The sequence below is a fragment of the Lutjanus erythropterus genome, chromosome 16 (assembly GCF_056507025.1).
Source record: "Lutjanus erythropterus isolate fLutEry1 chromosome 16, fLutEry1.hap2, whole genome shotgun sequence".
Taxonomy (NCBI): domain Eukaryota; kingdom Metazoa; phylum Chordata; class Actinopteri; order Lutjaniformes; family Lutjanidae; genus Lutjanus; species Lutjanus erythropterus.
In genome coordinates, this window is record NC_139332.1 from 8,770,068 (window position 1) to 8,782,437 (window position 12,370).

Sequence of the window (12,370 nt, forward strand, 5' to 3'; positions counted from 1 at the left end):
TAAAACCCTTACACTATAAAAGGGTTCTCTCTACAACCCAGTGAGTGTGTTCTAGATAACATCCTTGGAATACAAAAAAGTTCTTTGTAGGACCCCTTAAATGTCTTCTAGATAAAACCTTTGGAAAGGTTCTTCTTGTCGGCTCTCTTAAAGGGTGGAAAGGTTCTGGATAAAACCCCCAGAAAGATTTCTGGGTGGAACGATTAGACCATAGAAGGGTTTTCTGTAGAACCTCTTATAAGGACGGTCTGGGTGAAACCTTTAATATATGGCTCTTTGTATAACACTTTATGTTGGTTTATAAGTAGAACTTGTTGAAAGGGTTAGAACATAAACCATTATTAACGGTTCTAACAGGAACCAGAAACAGGTTCACCTATGGAGACAAGCCGAAGAACCCTTTATGGTTCTAGTTATCACCTTAAATTCTAAAAGTGTACTGTCTGTAGTTATCCAAACTTTATCAGATCCATCATAAATCAACTGACTGTCTGTTGCCTAATTTTTCCTAAAAGACCAATACAGAGGCACGGAACTGTCGGTGCAGACCAGTGTACTGCTTCAGCCAGGCTGTCACCCTGTCAGTGTCAGTGTCCCTGAGTGGTGCTTGTGCTGTGTGCAGATATGTGGCTGTTTCCTGCCTTCCCGAGCCACGTGCTCCGCAGAGGCAGATTTGTCACGGCCTTTAACTTCTGTCTGTGTATATTCTATTAACGAGCCCTGTTGTGGGACAACAATGACTCGCCATTTGTATTGTCCGTCGGTGACACCCGCAGTAAACGAATCATAGCGGCAATCCCCCGCTGACGCGCCATTTCAACTGCATCAATTTATGACTTCCAGGTTTGGGATACCCCGGGGCTATAAATCCAGGCCACAACAATCCATACTCAATTTGATTTCAGGGTGTTCTTTCTCATTCCACCGTCCATTTGTCACTGCATGTTGAACTCATGATCCAACTGAGGCTAGTTGGAGTCCCTCTACTTGCTTTTTTACCCTTTTTCTTCCTCGCCTTGAAATCAATAGAGCTCATTTTTCCACACCGACCCTAAAGACATCACGGCGAAAACTGATGAGGGACCCGCGCTCACACATAGTAATGCATTTCATTTGCTGCAAGTTAACAGCAATTGCTCGGTCACATTCACTTATCATCAAATGCAATGAAATCACAGCAAATAAAAGCAGCGCACTTGTTTACAGCTCAGCTCTCGCACAAACACATCCCCTCGGAGACCTATCTTATTCTGCATGTGTCGCTCCTCCTCTGCGATAAAGTGGAGGAAAAATGATTTTGTCATTAAATCCATCACTCTGAGTTGATTGAAGCGGTGTTCATTCCATTGTTTGCCTTGTGAAGGAGGGAAACCATTAGTCCCAGAGTGATACTTTGGGCAGGCATCGTCAATAAGCAAGCCGCCAGTGGGAGTAATTATTGCTGCATGAAACTGTCGGTGCTGGAAGGTAATAAGATCTCACATGGTCTCATTATCTCCCATGACACTGATGAGCAGGATTTCACACCTAACTACCAGGAAGATAAAGCAGCACAAAGGCAGCAGATCTGGACTCTGAATGCGGCTTTGAATGATGTCCCTCCATCTTGATGTTTTTTAATCTGGAAGAGTGAAAGCGGCTATGGGGGGAAAGCAAATCGCCACAGATCTTTCTGCACAATCATGTTTGCACAGTTTGTTTGGAGGATTTTTTTTTTTTCTTTGAAAGGATGTTCCAACTAAGAACACCTTGCCACAAAGTACATGTTTTCAAAAACAAGTGTAGTCTCTTATTATGACCAGCAGGACTGTTTTTTTTTTTATTTAAGGCACTGCTCCATTACACAGAGTGACCATAATGGGGGGTGACAGGGCTGTAAATCAATACCAGTAACTCATTTTTGGGTTTCTAAACTCATTTTCTCCCCTGTATTCTGTCTTGTCATTGGAAAATTATACTGTATTTCAAAGAAAGTGTTTTAAGCACGCAATATTTAAGCCACGAGCGGTTAAAACAATAACAAAAGACATGATTTGATGACATCGTGAAGTGGCGTGGCATTATGGTAGTTTGGGATAATGTAAGCATACATATAACAGAATTTATAATATAGGTCTAACATTCGTAGATATCTTAATGTGAAAATGTCACATATTATAGCTTTAAAACTGAAAAAGGGAGCCTGCAAGTATGATATCGGGGTGTGATAGTGTCTGCAGACTGAGAAATATATCCTAATCCACAGGAATCTACCATTTTGCTTTATTTTGAATATTGCACAGTAAAAAAAAAACCAAAAACAAAACGTTTTCTTAGTTGGGCCTCTTTTTCTTAATCCAAACAAAGATATTAGCCAGAAATGACACATCTACATTCTCAATTAGTACATCAACTACAGATGAACAAATCAACAGTAATCCCAGCAATTCTCGACACTAGTTGTTTTCTATTTTTCCAAGATATATAATATTCTATATGTATATACACACATTTGTTGCTACAGATTATAGAACAAGGCTTGTGCATATTCTTATACTATTGTTGTACTTTATGTTATGAATTGTAGTAGAAAGTACATGTTTATGTACTGATTTTCAATTTTCTTTCTACACTTATATATTCTCTACTCTTGTATGGGAGCATCTGTAACGTGAGCGATTCTGCCCTCCCCCAGGGATCATTACAGTCTTTCTGATTCTGAGCTCTGACAGCTGTGATCAGAACTAAATGCAAATGTGGGTCTGCTAACATGCTCACACTAATACTGCTAACATGCTGATATTAAGCAGGCATAATGTTTACCACTTTAACCATCTTAGTTTGGCGTGTTAGCATGCTAATATTTGCTAAATAGCACTAAGCACAAAGTAGGCCAAGTAGGCTGAGGCTGATGGGAATATTTTTGCAGATATTTGCTCATTCATATATCAAAGTACTGACTTACAATTTTGATCTGATTGTGGCACTAGATGAAAAGTCAGATGATCACCACAGGACGGGAATTTTGTGCCCCAGTCAATCCGCCCAACGGCTGTTGAGGCATTTTCTAAAACTACAAATGTACAGAGCCAGGCTTCTTGTCTCTCATACTTTATGCTAACTTACAGCTAACCACCTCCCAACCCCAGCTTTGTACTTGAAGGATCACAAAAGTTATTAGGATACACGTTTGAGGGGGCATGAAAATTACATTGCAATCCAGTTGATTGTTGTTGAGATATTTTATTCTTGAAAAAAGTGGTGGACCGACAGCCAATCATTCCTACTGCCACGCAGCTAGCATAGCTAAAAGTAATGCTCAAAATGAGCAGCACAGGCTGAAATATACTGATATATGGGTTGTGGCTGAATAGTCCTTTCTGCTTAGGAAGGTTCCAAACTGAATGAAGTGACCCAGACCTCTATGATAAGAGCTGGTCGAATTCTCTGAGGAAAGGTGCTTCACTGCTCTATCTCCTTTACTAAAGGACACACTGGACCATCATTTACAAAAAAGAGAGGAGATAATGCCGTCTCACAATTCCTTTCCACAGCAACATCGTGACACACCACTCAGCTGTTCACGAAAACAAACTATCAACATCAAGTCCCTCTGCAGAACATTGTAGATGAATTTTGGACAGCGTCTGCTGTCTTTTCCTAAGCCCTAAGTGAATTTTCTTTCACGTATGTCCTTGACCTGGAGACATTTTCCATTGAGATCAAGGAGACATATTTAGGAAAAGACACAGGACATAATTGTTGTGAGTATTTGACCACAGCATTTGTCTGGGAATGGGCCAATCACCCCACAAAAAACAATGGATCCCACACTTCCCATAATGCATCTCGATAACATTTGTCTTTATATTCTTGAGCACTGGTTAAAGTCAACATTCTCATTCGTCAGAATTATTATTTGGGGCCGAAGTATGCCATGTTATTTTAATGTTTACTCAGTCGTTAAACTGTTGAATTTAGCACGAGCATGTTGGAAATATTGCTATTCCCACAGGCTGGGATGATACTGGTCAAACTGTGTAATACTGGGAAAAAGTTCTGTGGAAGTTTATACTGCAGTGTGAGGTGACCCTGTTTGTATGTGTGTTGCTGCTGTATATTAATTTACATGATAAAACGTCACAAAGACGATGATATAACTACATGTGAGAAAGAAATGGTCAAACTGCAAGACTTCATGTGATTGCCAATGTTGTGTACCCATTTAGATAAGAAAATTGATATTAGGGCTGAGCAATATGGCTTATGGGAAGTAACTAAGTACAAATAATTTGTTACTGTACTTAAGTAGATTCTTCAAGAACTTTACTCGAGTATTTATTTTTCTGACAACTTTTTACTTTTACTCTCTGCATCTGAATACAAATATCTGTACTGTCTATGTAACGGGACAAAAAAATGGGATAAAAGATGGAAAACAAGATGGAAAATATGTAACAAGACTAAAAACAATGTAACAAGACAAAAAACTATGTAAAAGACGTAACAAGACCGAAAAGAATTCAGACTAAAAACAATGTAACAAGATGGAAAAACAGCATAAAAGACAAAAAAGACATTACAAGACAAAAATAAACACCATAATCTTGTGTAACTTTGATTAACGCACATTTGAGTCACTCAGTGCACTGTGGCTGATTTAACTGATAACGTGCAGTTTTTTCAACTAATCGACTGGTTGAAGAGTGACTCTGATGACATCACTAGGGTTATTTTCTTAGAATCAACTTCAGCCTCTGAAGACATTTGCATTTATATCATCTATGACTGATAAACTGATATCAATATACTCACTGTCATTAAAAATACTATAAAAGAGTTTTCTTTTTTTGCCATAACTTTATATTAACCAACCAGCTTCCTCTACTTGTTCTGAGAGGCAGATGTTATGCTGCTGACATCATTTTCTAAAAGATAAAACCTTGCATGTCCTCACTTTAGCTCTCATCTGTTGATACGGCTAAAGTAAGGCCAGCTGCTGTTCACACGGCACGCCTCCAGCCTGTTATGAGGTTGAGGACATCCGTCTCCTCACTCGACAGGTCGAGATCCCCTCGGACAGGAGTCCATGTCTACTCCACAATTAGTGTCTGGTCTCCATCAGGAAATTCTGCCAGCGCTGTGTTTGAAGAGAAGTCAAATTTCAAGCCAGAGATTTTCCTGCAAATCAAAGAGAAGTCCTCTATCAATCATTTGTAGTACGTTTTCCTGTTTGAAACAAGGGTCAGTCTGACTGAATTCCTTGTGAATGAGTGATAGATGCTGGGATCTTTCATTTTGTAAGATCATTTATATTCTCAGACATAAATATTCTCCCGATTTCCAGTTTTTCTCTCATTCCTTCACTTGCCGTGGACATTTTGTTAGTGTCTCCAGCAGATGGTGCTACTACTCTCTGTCCTCGCCTGTTATGTGACACAGGCTGCGGTTATTAAAAGGTTCAGAAATGAGGCTATTTTGCAGTAATATGAGTTTGTCAGTAATATGAGACTTAAAAAAAAAAGACACAATACCCTTTAAATTGTGATAGATTGTCTTATTGCATTGAGGTTAGGTAATTTTTTGCTTTTTCAGAGCTGGACTGATGAGCTGCAGAACAAAAAGTGTGTGTGTGTGTGTGTGTGTGTGTACGTGTGTTCAGTCTTACAGGTATATCTATCTGCTGCCAGTGAGCTGATGTAAGCCTATAGGTCAGACACATCTCTAATGAGCAGAGCAGTGTGCGAGACCCGGTACAGTGCAGAGCTATGGGCAACCATATTGATCCAGAGACATTTAACATTTACTGTAGCATCCGTGCTGGCAATAAAGTGTCAAGATGCCTCCTCGTCTCAACGGTAGGTGGTTCGAGGACAAGGTAAAACTTCTGATTAACGAAAGTGAGAATAAAAGGCTACGAAAACACGAAATCCGTTCATCCGGGCGCCGGGAAGCCAGCGAGAGTTTGTTAATGGAACTTTTCTTTTCACCTTTCCTCAAGGTGACCAACCTTCTCTGGTGCTGGATAATAGCGAGTCAACTCCCAAAAGTGATTCCAACAATACCCGCCAATTTCGCAGCATTGCTGGTGAACACACTTCACCAGTCACATCCATATCATTTCTCAGCTGTGGTGGGCTGTAACTGCAGAGGTCAGTGAATCCTGAAACCAGATATATCTGTGGGGGATGACAGGCTGTCAAGACACACAGGGAGAGAGACGCTAAGAGCAAAGAGAGATGGTTAATATAGTGTCCAACAATGCAATTTGAAAGAATTTTTGATAAATATGCTATTTGCTTTCTTTCCTATAATTACATGAGGAAATTGATATTAGGGCTGAGCAATACGGCTTATGAATAATAAATTGATATTTTTAGGTTCTGCCACTTAGACGATTTACTTGAGTATTTATTTTTCTGACGACCTTTAACTTTTACTGCCTGCATCTGAATACAAATATCTGTAGTTTCTTAGAAACGCAACAAGGCAAAAAAAGATAAGACAAAAAAAACAACATAACAAGACAAAAAACAATGTAAACATGTAAAATGGTAAGAAAAGATATAAGACAAAAAACAACATAACAAGATAAAGAACAATGTGACAAGACCAAAAAAAGAAAAAGCAAAACATGTGACAACAAAAAGAAAAAGAAAAGACTAAAAACAACCTAACAAGACAAAAAACAATGTAAGAGACATAACAAAACTGAAAAGACAACAAGACTAAAAACAATGAAACAAGATGAAAAAATGTAAATAAAAAAAAAAAAAAAAGAAACAACCTAAAAGCGACCATTGTGCCAACAACAGTACTATTCTGTATGTATTCTATCTGTAAATTCCTCAGCAGGTTGATGTGATTTCCGGTGCTGCGGTGTAGTTAAAACTACATGGAGTTTAAGTTTGACTACAATTTGCTGTAGCTGGATGGTAGTTTAACTACACACAAATCTGTCACGTTTTCAGGAGTTAATTACTTTTGTCATGTAATTTAGGTAGCCAATAACAAACTACATATTCATAATATTCTCATGATTGTTTTTTCACACAATATGACACAATACAACAGTTCACTGGCCACAGTTGACATTTATTGACAATCACCTGCTATTTGATTAAAATCACTTGTGGTTTGCATCTAAAATGTGCAATCAAATGCTATGAATTTCAAATGGAGATGTAAGATTTTCCTGATTCCACCTCAGCAACTGCTGAGCCTCTACGATCGGGCTGTCCTAGTCCCTAAATCAAACACACCTACATTTTACTCAATATCATTTTAGTTATACCTCTTTGTATCTATATGAGTTTCAAGAGTCAGATTGAAAGTACTTTCAGTTTGACTGGCTATTTTTATTTATTTTTTTAAAGAGTAGTTGAGATGTAGCTTATGCAGGCTATAAATAGGTTACATATAGGTTTGGTACAGTACAGTTTAAAAGTACTTTCCCAAACACTGGCTATTTATCACATCATTTTTACATGCCAGTTTTGCTATTTATTTATTAATTTACTTTTTTTTTTTTTTAAATCAGTCATACTGGGATGTGTTTAGCCTAGCTTAGCATAAGGAGTGGAGGCAATACAAAATGGCTACCAGCCATCCTTGTTCTTTACAAAGTCAGAACACACTTACCAAAACAACAAATAAAAATCTTTTTTTCAATTTGCATCTTATTCTCATAATTGTGTTTGATCTGATTATTTATTCTACTATATATATTTTTTCTGTTTTCTACTACATTTACTACTACAGTACTACTACTACTTTACTACTTCAATTTAGCATGACCCATTAGGAGTAAATCTAAAATAGATAAAATGATTTGAGTGGCAACATTTATAAACCTTGCACTGCTTGCCCCCTGTATCCTTTAATGTTGTTGATATGTGCTTTTCACTTTGTCACTTGCTTCCAGTCTGTATGCTAACCTACAGCTAACCACCTCCCATCTACAGCTTTGTATTTGAGGGACCAGTGTGTAGGTTTTAGTGGCACTTAGCATTTGTGTTGTAGATGCAGACCAAATGAGTACTGCTGACCTCACCTTCATTTCAAATGTGTGAGAAAAGGCCTTCTTCAGAGCCAGAGTTTGGTTTGTCTGTTGTACTGTAGAAACCTGAAGGTGCAACATGTCACCGTCCATGGTAGAGGATCCACGTCCTCTGTAGATATAAAGGGCTCATACTGAAGTAGCAAAGACACAATATTTCTTATTTTCAGGTGATTATACATGGATGAAAACATACTTATGAATATTAAACTTCATTTCTGCCATAGATCCCATTTTATTTTACAAACTGTACCTTTTGTCTTAATTTCTGTCTGTCAACTTTTGCATCACATGCGTCTTTGGTGACAAGATTTTCATCCATCACTTTCCTCCTCATCATCATCCATGTAATATGTGGATTCTGTAATGACAGTATCATCAGAACATGACCTTCACATTTACCCATCATGGCTTGCTGCATTGTTAATGATGTGTTGTTTCCGACGCAGCACAGCTACTGTATCTCCCTCAAAGCCTTGGGGGGACACGGAACAAGCGACAGCATGTGAGAGTCTTGAGGGAGTTTCAAAGCTTGTTTGGTTAATCGGTATAAAAAATGTAAAAATTGAGATCTATAAATATTCATTTGGGTCTTTAAAAGACGCTGCAGGTTCTCTGCGGCCGTTGGAACGAAGAAGGATGCACATAAATCACAAGTTTTACTCATGCAGAGAATGTGGAAATGAATTCCCTGACAAGGATTCAGGACGGTGGAGATTCAGCGTCTTACCAAAAAAACGGCCGGATGGAAAAGATAAAGGCAGATCTGGCACGGGGGGGTTTATAAAATATGAAGTAATCTCCCTGTAATCCTAAGAGATCCCGGCATGCAAAGAAATGGTAATCCCATGTAATGATAGATGATCCTTACAAAGGTCCACTCTATCATGCAAAAGAAGAGGCAGTGAAAGAAAGGTGAAAGAGGATACAGCGTGCTAGAAAAAAAAATATCCATATGGGCTTTATGTCTGGACTCTCAAGTAAGTCATCATGACTTTCGCCCTTCAACAAAATCTGCTGCGATGGCAAAACCACAAAACATGCTGAGCTGGAGATATTGTGTCTTGATATGTTCTGAATCCATTTCATTTTTAACGACAGATTAACCTTGATCCCGCATATCTCGGGATTATCCACTCAGTGACAAGTGCATATGGTGTGCTTTTCTGAAATGCATCCAAATCCAGCATCACAGCCACATGTATTCACATTTTTTTTTTCCTCCCTACTACCCGCCCCTCCCTCCATCCAGATCTGGAGCAGGGCTAGGACTCTTGGGAATCGACGGCGCCGTCTTTAGATGTCAGGGGCCGCTGTGATCCTCCTCTGAACATCACACGGCTCCTGCGAGGCAGAATCACATGCTTTTCTCGCGCGACATTTGTCCTCCAGATGCATTCTTGTTTACCCGTGTTCCTCGCTGAAGCAGTCTCAGTCGGTTTCTTCTCCGGCGACGTGGAAGCCGCAGAAGTGAGAACTCCTTTAACTTTCCCCTCATGCGGAGCTGCAGCGGTCCTGTAAGTGCAACAGCCCTGCAGGCCCGCCTCGGGCTGCAGACGCCGGCGACGGGATACACACGAAATGAAGATTTAAGATGAGGAACTGATAACCGCGTCACAATACAGACAAGTCTTTTATATCAGAGAGTTCATCATGCAGAGAGTTCAAACTTCAAAACACATCAAAACAAAATTCTAGCTTGTCTGATTTCTTTATATTTTATATTTCATATATAAAGGATGACAGAGGGTTGAAAGAAACAACAGATCTAATGTTGATGAGTCCGGCTTTTTTGGATACAGCTGTTGCTCTCTGCTGTATAATAGAGTTTGTTTTTCGCTGAGCTTTTGTTGCTGCCAGGGATTAGAAAGGCAACTAAATTTGACACCAGACTTTCTTTTGAATAAAACAACAACTCTGCAACATCTCAGTCAGTGTGGATGTGAAGTTGAGCAGACAGGGTTACTTTAAAAATGTATTCCCATCTCACTAATCCTCTGTTAAAAATGTAGTCAGTAATGTAATCCAAGTATCACAAAGTAACTTGATTACTTTGCATTACTTTTGGATTATCTCGATATAAATATGGTGAAATTGTTGAGCCTAATATAATGTTTTTAGGGCTGCAACTAAAGATTATTTCATTAGTTTGGTCCATGAAAAGTCAGAGGATGGTGAAAAATGTCGATCATGGTCAAGATCACGTCCCCAAATGTCTTGATTTATCCAAATTAATTATCAAAAGAGGACTAAAAACAATTCATCTATAAATTAATCCTGTCACAATTTTATCACTTGAAAAATGAAGTCAGTCAAAACGTCAAGGCTTTCCTCTAACGATTATTTTCATCATCAATTTATCTGTCCACCATTTTCTCCATGAATCAATTAGTTATTTGGTCCATAAATTGTCACACAATGGTGAAAAAATGTTGATCACTAAAGTCCAAGATGACGTCCTCAAATGTCTTGTTTAGTCCACATCTCAAAAATATTCAGTTTACTGAGTAAAGAAACCGGTAAATTTTGACTTTTTTTCTTTAGAAAGTGACTTAAAACAATTAATTGATTATCAAATAAATGCCAGTTACTTTAAGACTCAGTTAATATCAGATTTATCATTGTGGGTCTAAGTCTTTATGTTTGTTCTAACCCGCAATTTCCATCAGGGGCGGCTGCGTCGCGTTACGTCGCGAGCGATTCAGTGCTTGTGTTTCCATCAGAAGTGCTGCTGTGTGTCTCACAAGCAGCTCTCCGCTCCGTTCTGCTTCAAATACGTGTCCAGTCTATTTTTGACAGACGCCGCGTCAATTAGCACAGAGCAGATCGAACAGGCAGGAAGTCAGACACAGGAAAGGCAGCGAGAATCCAGTTCCTTTTCACAATAAAAGACCACAGTGCAGACTCAGGATCACAAAAACAGACAGAAAATAAACTATTTAACCATGTAGCCTGCTGATCCATTGCAGAAGCACAAAGAGCAAGAAAAGAGGACCTAACCAACAAAATCTGAGCAAGTAAACATAATCAGGTGGGCAAAACGCTCCGCTGCTGAAATGCTTCTGAAACACTGCTGGTGGGCGCTGCAGCCGTACGGAGGACGGATCAGAACCACGGTGCAGATGTGCCATGTTTGGTGCATTGGGTTTTTTAACTAATAAATTCAGCTATAGGTCATCTGCAGGCATCTGTTTGCAAAACAATATTAACAGGGAAAATAAAAACCTAAATTTCAGTGTATTCAGACTTCTATTATTCAATGCCAGTAGCACTTACAGTGATTCTGACTGCTGCACAGCGTTTCCTGTCAAAGATCAAACAACACATGTACACAAAATGGTTCAACAACAGCTTTCAGTTTACTTTGGGTATACCTCCCATAGACATTTTAGGCTAATTTATATTAATTTACAGGAAGGAGGGTCTACACATGCAAAGTTAACTTCAACTTCCACAAAAGTGTCCTCATCCTTCCTGTGGACAGCATTTGGGACAGTCAGGGACTTAGGCGTGGGCATCTAAACCTTTTTATCAGTCACATCTTTTGAATGGTGAAGGCCAGATATCGTGAGCACCAGCAGCATGGGAACTCAATAAAATGACTTATAAATATGCCTTAAAGTAATAGTTTGTCATGGAAGATATGCTTAATTGCTTCATGTGAGATGAGGAGATTGATAATACTCTCATGTTTGCCTCTTCAAAATGAAACTGCAGCCAGGAGATACTTAGCTTAAAGGTTACATATACAAGATTTTTGAACATTTAAGGTCCACTGTGCAAGTTTTAGGGGGGTTTATTTGCATAATGTAATGTATGTTTCATTAGAGTAATCCATGTTAAGGCTACAAAGACTACAAATTTACATTTACTTACATTTTTATGATTGGAAAATGTAAGATTTTTCATTTTAGGCCCACAATAGTGATAAATTAAAATTAATAAAATATTAGAGAGCCACTGTTTAATCATTTTTTCAAAGCCACACAGAACCACTGAGGTCAAAAAACTGCATGCGGCTCCAGACCGCAGGTCGCAGACCCCTGTCCGCAGGCTTTGAAGCAGAGTCAGACGAGGTGTTTGCAATCTTCGAACTCACCATTACATGCTACTAAATCCTACACAGTGGTCCTTTTATGTGTAAAAATATGAGTGTGCTGTAATCTGAGCTTCTTTGTTCATTGTTTTGGTAGGGGTCATTACTGACAGATACTGCAGATGTTTTGAATTTGTTCTGAAAATGCTGTACTCACTAGATTTCATGTTGTATGCATCCATCTTGGTTTTGCGTTATCTTTTTGTGTCTGCACGACTTTTGGTGTAGACAAGCAT